This window comes from Erithacus rubecula (assembly GCF_903797595.1).
Source record: "Erithacus rubecula genome assembly, contig: scaffold_94_arrow_ctg1, whole genome shotgun sequence".
NCBI classification, from domain to species: domain Eukaryota; kingdom Metazoa; phylum Chordata; class Aves; order Passeriformes; family Muscicapidae; genus Erithacus; species Erithacus rubecula.
The window spans coordinates 162411-172804 of record NW_027635383.1 but is presented as its reverse complement, the minus strand read 5'-3'; the positions used below and the strand labels follow the sequence as shown (position 1 = coordinate 172804).

At 44.7% G+C, this 10394-nt stretch overlaps 1 long non-coding RNA gene across 1 annotated transcript in view; it reads right to left on the bottom strand.

The window, feature by feature from the left end:
• Positions 1 to 9254: 9254 nt before the first annotated feature.
• The window catches only part of LOC306816868, a 92634-nt gene continuing 91494 nt past the window's right edge, over positions 9255 to 10394 (bottom strand). Inside the window, exon 3 of the long non-coding RNA XR_013777802.1 lies at positions 9255 to 9336. This is a non-coding gene — a long non-coding RNA (uncharacterized lncRNA). The remainder of the gene's footprint in view (positions 9337 to 10394) is intronic.

Genomic DNA, 10394 nt, shown 5'->3' with positions numbered 1-10394 from the left:
GGATATAAATTCTGCAGGCTACACTCTAGCAAAAGACTCTCCCTTAAAAATAAAGGGGGAGGAGGGGATGGGCAATGTGGGTATAACAGATAATGTAAATGTTAAATGTTCTCTTGACCAGGTCAGGCAGTCCTGTGGCCGTGTTAGGCTCCAGACTACCAAAAGTTTTCATTTCAGATCTGCTGAGTGGACTATCATCCTGGTGGACGTTTCGAGCCCCCTAATTGATAGGATGGTTTGCCACACAGAGCGTGAGTATTTTGTTGTGGGAGACACAGCACACACACCTTTAGAACTTGAGATAGCACCTATGATCATAAAGGGAAAAATATCCAGTGTTATCATATTAGCACGATGCTCTCAGCCACCTTTCTATTTGCGTGAGGGGCAAGTTCTGGCCCAAGCTTTTCCTATTCCAGGAGATATTACAGCAGATGATAAGTCACCAGAGGTTTACTGGGCAGAGACGGTACGTGAGGAAAAGCCTTCCCTAGCATGCAACCTGACACATAAATCAGACCATCTACATGTGCAAGGTGTTCTGGACACAGGCTCAGATGTAACCATTATACCTGAAAGGATGTGGCCTTCACACTGGGAATTGCAGCCTGTGGCTGGGCAAATTCAGGGTATAGGAGGAGTTAAATTGGCTAAAATAGCAAAAAGCCTTGTGCAGATTGAGGGACCGGACGGCAAATTGGCCAGTGTTCGTCCGTTTGTAATTGATTACAAGTGTCCCTTGTGGGGAAGAGATGCCATGTCACAATGGGGAATTAAAATGATAATTCCAAAAACTCCTCAGGATTTTTAGAAGCGGCCACTGTGCAGTGCCGGGTCCAGAAGCTAACATGGCTAAATGATACACCTGTCTGGACCACTCAGTGGCCATTAAGAAAAGAAAAGTTACAGGCACTGGAAAAACTTGTAGAGGAGCAATTAGCAAAAAATCACATAGAGGAAACAACAAGCCCCTGGAATTCTCCAATCTTTGTAATAAAAAAACCAGGGAAAGACAAATGGAGATTATTACATGACCTTAGAGAAATAAATAAAGTAATTCAAGACATGGGATCTCCCCAACCTGGGATGCCTTCTCCAACTATGTTACCTAGAGATTGGCAATTGGCAGTATTAGACATTAAAGGTTGTTTTTTTCCAAATCCCATTACACCCTGAAGATGCTCCCAGGTTTGCATTCTCAGTACCATCATTGAACAGAGAGGCTCCAATGAAGAGATACCACTGGAAAGTGCTTCCACAGGGTATAAAGTGCAGTCCTGCTATTTGCCAGTGGTATGTAGCTTCATTGTTGTCTCCTGTGCGTGCACAGAGAAAAGAAGCAATCATATTACATTATATGGATGATGTCCTGGTGTGTGCTCCTGATAACTTCCTACTCCAAAACACGCTTGACCTAGTAGTTAAAGTTTTAACCTCTGCTGGATTTCAATTACAGGATGACAAGGTTCAAAGGATGCCGCCTTGGAAGTATCTGGGCCTAGAGATCACTGCCAGGACCATTGTTCCACAGAAATTAGAAATTAATTGTAATCCCAAAACCCTAGCAGATCTCCACTCTTTGTGTGGTTCATTGAACTGGGTAAGACCTTGGTTAGACCTCACTACTGAGGACTTACAACCCCTTTTTAATTTATTGAAAGGGGAGAGAGAGCTGGTTTCTCCCAGGGAACTGACACCTGAGGCAAAAGCTGCAATTGAAAAGGTACAGAAAGCTCTGTCTGAGAGGCAGGCTCACCGCTATCAGCCTGAACTGCCTTTCAATTTCATTGTTTTGGGGAAACTGCCAGACTTACATGGTTTAATATTTCAGTGGGTTGAGGGGCAGAGGGACTCACTCCTAATCATAAAATGGGTCTTCCTCTCCCACCAAAGATCCAAAACTATTACACAACCACAGGAGCTTATGGCTCAGTTGATTCAAAAAGCAAGAATGAGGCTGCGTGAACTGTCCGGTTGTGATTTCACATGCATACACCTGCCAGTTAAACTTTCTGGGGAGGGAAAGAATTCTCCTGAAAGGCTGACAAAAGAAATGTTTGAACATCTGCTACAAAGCAATGCCAGCCTCCAGATATCTCTGGATAGCTACAGTGGACAGATATCTGTTCACAGCCCAGCACATAAGTTGTTTAATGAGGAATTCCATCTCATCCCTCGTGAGAAGAGGAGCAGGAGACCGCTCGAGGCACTCACAGTGTTCACAGATGCATCAGGGGCCTCTCATAAGTCGGTGATGACTTGGAGAAACCCACAAACTCAGCATTGGGAAGCTGATGTTGAGTTTGTGGAGGGGTCACCCCAAATTGCAGAACTGGCTGCAGCTGTGAGAGCCTTTGAGAAGTTCTCAGAGCCTCTTAATCTGGTAACAGATTCAGCTTATGTTGCTGGGGTAGTGTCTAGAGCGGAGCAGGCAGTGCTTAAAGACATTGATAATGAGCAGCTGTTTAGGCTGCTGTCAAAACTAATCTATTTGGTTTCACACAGAGAACATCCCTTCTATGTAATGCATGTGAGGTCACACATGGATTTGCCAGGTGAGATCACAGAAGGGAACTGTATGGCAGACACTCTTGCAGCTCCAGCTGAAAAGGCATGCCTTCCTGACATCTTCCAACAGGCAAAGCTGAGCCACCAGCAATATCACCAGAATGTACCAGGTTTGGTCCGTCAGTTCCAGCTAACACGGAGTCAGGCTAGAGCCATTGTGGCCACCTGTCCCAGCTGCCAGCTCCAGGCCATGCCATCGCTGGGTACAGGGGTTAACCCTCGGGGCCTTGGCAGCTGTGAAGTGTGGCAAACAGACATCACACACATTCCTAGCTTTGGACTCCTCAAATATGTTCATGTGAGTATTGACACATATTCAGGTGCAGTTTATGCCTCAGCTCACGCAGGGGAAAAGGCAGCACATGCAAAACAACACCTAGTACAAGCCTTCTCAGTTCTGGGAATCCCTAGAGAAATAAAAACAGACAATGGCCCAGCATACATATCCAAGGAGTTCCTGGAATTCACCCAGCAGTGGGGAGTAAATCATAAAACAGGCATCCCATACTCCCCTACAGGCCAAGCTGTGATCGAACGCACACACCAGACACTCAAACAAGTTTTAGCTAGGCAAAGCAGTTCAACTGTGTGGATGTCTCCCCAGCAAAAGCTCTGTAAAGCTCTGTACACAATCAATTTCTTGAATTGTTCATTTGAAAATATGAGTCCTCCTGTGGTCCGTCATTTTAACAGCAGTAAACAGTTTAAATTGTCTCAGCACCCACCAGTGTTGATTAGGGATCCAGAAACATGGAAAACCAAGGGTCCCTATGAGCTAATAACCTGGGGAAGGGGTTATGCATGTGTATCCACTCCCTCAGGCCCTCGGTGGATTCCCCAAAAGTGGGTTAAACCTTTTGTTCCCAAAACTCCAGCTACAGCAGAAGAGGATGAGAAGCAAGTAACAGTTGCTTCAAAAAGAAGACGCCGCAGAGGAAAAGAAAACAAAAATTTCATGAAGGAATACCCTTCAACAGAAAGAGACTTATAACATGTTTTAAAATATTTGTTTTTCCTTTTAGAAAAAGGCTTCCCTCCAGTTAAGCCTGTGAAGAACCTCATCAAAGTTGTGTTCTTGTTAACAAAAAATCAGAAAATTGATTCAATGAACTGTTTAGAAGCTGGGGGTTCTCAGGGTGGTGGACTTCTATTGTAAAACAATTTTGTTATTCTTTGTTGTTATTTTCCTTGTAATAATGGCATTTGGGATCTTATGTCATTTAATTTCTAAGGCCATTAATGGTATCATTCCTTCTACCTCAGTAGACAATCATATAGAGATGACAAGTATAGAACAATCTAACCCTCCTTCTTATTACAAATGGTGGGCAAAAAAATAATTCGGACTAGAATTAGTTTAATATCACCCCCTACTTAAAAAAAACAAAAAACGGGGAGATGTTGTAATGAGGTATAAAGAATGATTCAGCAAACCTCTGTCCGTCTCTTCCGGTTGGTCCCTGGCTCCCTGTCCCTCTTCCTGTCCTGTGACCTTCCCCTGTGACCTTGTAGCCCACCTGAAGTTCCTGTATTACCCCCTGTGTCCTTACCCCATTGGCTGCCATCCAAGGCCACTCCCATTACCTTCTCCTGAATACCCCGCTCCCGGAGAGGATCTGCCTCTTTCCTGCCACACCATCGCCATGAAATAAACCTGGGACCTGAAAGAGCCTCTTTTGTATCCTTTTCTAACCCATGCGGATACTTTGTCTGATCCTAAGTAATTAGGAAAAAGACACAGTAATCATAGCAGGGTACAAAGGATAAAGGGAGCACATTACCGGTTATTCCTCAGGATAATCCCCTGGGGATTATGTTAAAACATTTGGACTATTGGGAAGAGAGAAGATATAAAAGTAAGAAAAGAATGATTCAGTACTGTATGGTTACATGGACCAGGGAAATTATAAGACCTGACAATTTGTTTTGGCCCATGTACGGGTCTTTTGAGAGATGGATATGTCAGGTACTGAATGCATACATAAATGAGAAAAAACCTTTTAATCGAGAAGAAAGTGAGTATGCAACATGCTGGCGCAGGAATGGGCCATTGCTACTATATGCCTTAAGAACTAAAGGGGAGATGGAAAAAGATGAAAAGCCCTGGGACCCTTTGGATAACCTTCCCCCTCCTTACTCTCCACAAGCACCACCACCCGCACAAGACGAGAATCGGAACCAGAAAGCAAACAGCCAAAACACAGCTGCGGCTTTTCTAACCCCAGCTATCCCTCCCCCTCTGAACACCATGCCAGACACGGCTTTTCCAATCCTGGCTCTCCCTCCCACCCCCCTCTGAACACCATGTTGGCTGTGACTTTTCTAAACCCAGCTATCCCTCCCCCTCTGAACACCACACCAGACGTGGCTTTTCCAAGCCCAGCTCTCCTTCCCCCTCCCCCAAAGAACACCACACCTCCTGTAGTAAGAACTCACCAAGAAGGTAAAGCCAGAATTATGGTATTAAAAGAAGAAACAAGCCATTAAGAAAGTGGGGGTCAATTATATCAACTACGAGAGGTTCCATTAGGGGAGAACTTGGAAGGGATAGGATTTGTGAATGTGCTTCTAAACACTGGAGATGTCAGAGCATTTAAGAATAAAATGGGAAAGATGCTGGAGGATCCATTAGGATTATTGGACCAGTTAGACCAGTTTTTGAGACCAAACATCTATACCTGGTGGGAGATCCAATCTCTATTAGGGATTTTATTCACCATAGAAGAATGGCAGATGATTAGACAAGCTAGAATGAGGGTATGGGAAAGGTCACACCAGCAGGGGCTGCCAGGTGATCAGAAATGGCCAAACATAGACCCCAAATGGAATCACAATGCAGCTCCTGATTAGCAAAATATGATAGATCTTAGAAATATAATGATTCAGGGTGTGTTGGTTTCATGTGCTAGGGGGGAGGGGTGAATTCGCCTCAGGGAAAGCACCACTAGGCCGGGGAACAGGAGGGGCTGTCCTGTCTCGGGGGGCTTCCCTGTGAACTTCTGAAACCAATCAGAGAGCTGATTTAGTAGTGGACAGCTTGGGAAACCAATTAAAAGTTATTTCGCTTTCATAAATCACGTTGCTAAGGCTAATTTTCTCTCTTTGGACTTCTGGCAGGCAGGCCGATAGCAACCCCCCAGGGCAGCAGCCCCGGCTCCGGGTGGTCCCGGCCCTGACCTGGTGGCTCCCGGCTCTGCATGGCTCCGACACCGGCCTCGTGGCAGAAGAGGCCTCCAGCTGCCCACGTGGCTTCTTCACAATCTGGATACAATTTTAACTTCTTAATGCCTGGATAAGATTCTCAATCTCCTGAGCTCCTCTGAATGAGAAGAAATAAAGCATGGAGACTCCAGAGGTTGGTGGAATGAAGATAAAGTTCCTAGTGCGAAGAGATTGAAAAGATGCAACTGATGAGTAGCTGCAAAGCTTTTTTGTGGGCTAAGGGGATTGTGACTACACTAAAATTCCTTTAAACTGTGAAATATACTTGAGGAGGTTTGGATGCTTGAGAAGACTTTTTACCTCGGGGAAATGGAGTTCTCTCTGTTCTGGGACTGGAATATGAACAGAGACATTTGACAGAGAAGGAGATGAAGAGAATTTTGTTTTTCAGCAGCCTGCCTTTAAAAGTGGTACCCCAATTGTGTAACATAGCCCATAGCACAGCTCTGGAAGGACTGTGAAAAATGGGAGGAGAGTCATAATCTGCAATATTTTCCCAGGCGGATGTAGATTGTGAAGGTGAGACACCCCCTAAGCCATAACTAAAAAAGGAACGTTTCTTTCTTAAGTGAACTGAACTGATTATTTGGGTGGATAACTGACTGAAGTGTTTTCTGTATGATGTTGTTAAGGAATGTGGAATGAAGGGAGAAAGGAATAATCTAGGAATCTTATTATGAATTCTTTTTGTGTTATTAATAAATTTCTTCTTGCACCTTTTTAAGTTTTAAGCCTGAGTTGTCTTTACTCCTAAATCCTATCGCCTAAAAAAAATTAAATATATTAAAATGGGCAAAACCCAAGTCACACCATGACACAGGGAATCAGGGAAGCAGTTCCTAAGAATCAAAATATTAACAAAGCCTTCAGTGAACATCAGGGGGAGGATGAGTCTCCCACAGATTGGTTGGAAAGACTCAGAAAAAATTTACAAATGTATTCAGGGGTATTCAGGGGTGGACCCAGGTACAGCATTATTACAGACTCAATTAGTTGCAAAATCATGGGGTGATATAAGGAAAAAATTGGAAAAATTGGATGATTAACAAGATAGAGGATTGCAAGAACTTTTGCGAGAGGCACAGAAAGTATATGTAATAAGGGATGAGGAAAAAGCAGAAGCCAAAGCAAAAGTATTTGTTGCAGCGGTAAGAGAAACTCAAAAGGGAATCCCAAGTCAGAATAACTCAAGAAAAAGTTCCTCAAGAGATGGGACAATTAAGAGAAGTAGTAACCCTCCTCCTACTTGTTTCTATTGTCAAAAAAAAAAAAGGACATTTAAAGAAGGACTGCAGAAAATGGAAAACTGACAAAACAATGTTTGAAGAACAACAATAGGGGTGTCAGGGGCTCTATCTCTTGGGGACTAGAACATCGAAGGAGCTCTTGATAAAGTTAAAACTAGCTTCCCAAGGGGAAGAATTTGAATTTTTAGTAGACACCAGGGCAGAAAAATCTACAGTTCAAATTTTGCTAAATGGAAGCAGACCAAGCAACGAAAAGGTTAAAGTAATTGGAGCAAAAGGAGAGGCATTTCAAGTCACCATAATAAAAGATGTGACAATAGAATCAGCAGATAAAATAGTTCTAAATAATTTACTATTGGTTCTGGAAGCAGATTTTAACTTGCTAGGAAGAGATTTAATGTTGGCATTGGGATTAAGGGTAATATCCTAAGGCAATGAATTAAAAGTACAAGTATATAAATTAATTGTGCCAGATGAGGAACAGATACACCCTAAGGTTTGGTTTACTCAGGGGAAATTGGAAAATTAAACATTGAACCTATTATAGTTAATATTATTAACCCTGAATTCCCAATAAGGGTGAAGCAGTATCCCATTTCCATGGAAGGAAGAAAAGGAGTAAAACCTGTAATTGAGAAATTGATTAAGGTAGGTTAGAACCATATATGTTTCCCCATAACACCTCAATACTACCAGTTAAAAAGGGAGATGGCAGTTACCATCTGGTCCAAGATTTAAGAGCTGTGAACCAGAGAACTTTAACTCGATTTCCTGTGGTGGCAAATCCGTATACCTTACTTAACCAAATATCCCCTGAATTTGCATGGCGCAGTGTAGTGGATCTAAAGGATGTTTTCTGGGCATGCCCACTGGCAGAGGAAAGCCAAAATGTTTTTGCATTTGAGTGTGAGGACCCTGAGACTGGCAGGAGACAACAGTTAAGGTGGTCAGTATTGCCACAGGGATTAACAGAATCGCCTAACTTATTTGGGAAAGCTTTGGAAAAATTGTTACAGGAATTTGAACAACCCAAAGGAAGCAAATTGGTTCAATATGTAGTTGATCTTTGGGTGGCAGGAAAACTCAGGAGGAAGTACGTGAGACAACAATAAAGTTGTTAAACCTTTTAGTAGACAAAGGACTAAAGGTATGTAAATCCAAATTACAGTTTACAGAACCTAAAGTGAAATATTTAGGGCATTGGCTGAGTAGAGGAACAAAGAAACTGGACCTCAAACGGGTTTCTGGGATTTTAGCTTTATCCCCTCCTAATACAAAATGGGAAGTTAGACAATTATTGGGAGTTTTAGGATATTGTAGGCAATGGATAGAGGGATACAGTCAGAAGATAAAATTTTTGTATGAAAAACTTACTCAGAATGTTATTAAATGCAACAATGAGGATGATGAGAAGTTGGAACAAGTTAAGGCAGCATTAATACATGTCCCAGTCTGGGGTTCCTCCTTTGCCCCGAGATCACCCCAGAGGGACACGAAGGGTGGTTCAAACCCTGGTTTTCTCCCGAAGCCGCCGAAGAGAGACTGCTGGAGACGGTTTTCTCTTTTCCCAAGGACTGTTTATTATCTCTTATCTCTGGGACCTTTTGCCTGGCCAGCAGCAGTCTGCTCAACCTGGCATCCATGGTGGAATCTGCCTGGTGAAGGCAGGGCTTATCTTATATAGTTAGCACTACGTATTACATGTTTACAAAATTTTACCAATACAATACAATTTTATTAAATGGTCCAGCCCTGACCCCAACCAATCCAAGAATGCCAACGTGTCACCTGAGAGGAATGTTACATTTGTCTTTACAAACAAACTGTAGATCTGTTGGTAGGTAAAGTTAGCACCTATAGATAAAAGAAACAATGGGAGGGATTACACTGATTGATGAATGGAAAAAGAGATTTGCCTTTACAAACAAACTGTAGGTTTGCTGGTAAATAAAATTGGGTAACAGAAGATGAAAGAAGCAACGGGGAGGGGGAAAACTGAATTCTACAAGAATTAAAAATTAAAAGGGAGGGTTATACATTAGAGGGGAATGTCAGGTGTCAGGCGTTCCGGGAAGTCTGTGCCTCTCGAGTACCTCAGCCAATGGGGAAAGAGAGAAGGAAAAGCGGCCGGGAAAATAGGATAAAAAGGGAGGCTGTGTCCTCCAAAAATTCGAGAGATCCCAGGGGAATGCCCCATGGCCTCTCCCTTTATTCGAATAAAGCAAAAAGGACTCCTCTGTCTCCTTTTTGGACATAAACCTCTGGTGTTTGTGGGTTAATTTCCCTTACAAATTGGGGGCTCGGTCCGGGATATTTCCACCATCCGGGGCGGCAGGCAGCGGTGGAGCTGAAGGCGCGCCTCACCCAGTTTCGGTGATCAGCTCCCTCAGGTGCCGGCTGGCACCGGGCGATCGATTGGGTTCCCGAGACTGTCCAGGAGACAGACGAGTGGCGGACCAGGGGGGTCCGTGAAGAGTCCGCAGGGAAGGACCACTGAAAATCTCACCGGTGAGTAAAGTGGGATCCTCGGGGAAGCAAACCTGGGAGGGCGCCCATGGAGGGCAGCACAGGTGAAACGGGGAACCCATGGAAGGTAGCACAGGTACACCTGGGAGGGCGCCCATGGAGGGCAGGACAGGTGAAACGGGGAACCCATGGAGGGTTGGAAGGGTGAAGCCGGGAAAGGGACGCTGCAAAAAGGATCCCATAATACCCCCGGAGAATCCCTTAGGGAGAATGCTGAGGTCTTGGGACAGATTGTGTGTTCACCCAGGAGTAACTATGGGAATTATAATAAAATATTGTTATTTTGTGTGGCCAGAGTATAAGCTGTCAAAGGGGCTTATAAGGCCATGTTATATAGATGCCCTGGGGGGGGCAACAAGTGAGGTCGAGAAGGGGTCTCGATAATCCATGCCCTGGGGAGCAAAAAGGGGAGTCGAGAGAGGGTCTCGACAGCGGCGGATGGATCGAGAGTGTTTGTGTGTTGGAAGAGAATTGAGGAGGAGTGTGTGATAGGTATGGGCGAGGCAATGAGCAGCAGGTCCGAGCACGGAGCTGCGGGACCAGGAACACGGGCTGGGGGCTGTGGGGTTTCCGGGGCTCAGCGCGGGGCTGTGCCTGACCCCGCCATCCCCAGGCAGGGCCAGCAGTGTCCACTGGCCCCCGTGAGGCTCGGGGTGCCCCGGCCCCGTAAGGTTTGGGGTGCCCAGCCGCCTGCGATGCTGCGGGCCATGCTAGCTGGGAGCGTCGGTGGGGGAGGAGCTGTGTTTGCACTCTGACAGGACGCAAACTGACTCTGGTATACCGTGTGTGATAAAGAAAGGGAGAACGAGAATAAAGGAATATATGGGAAAT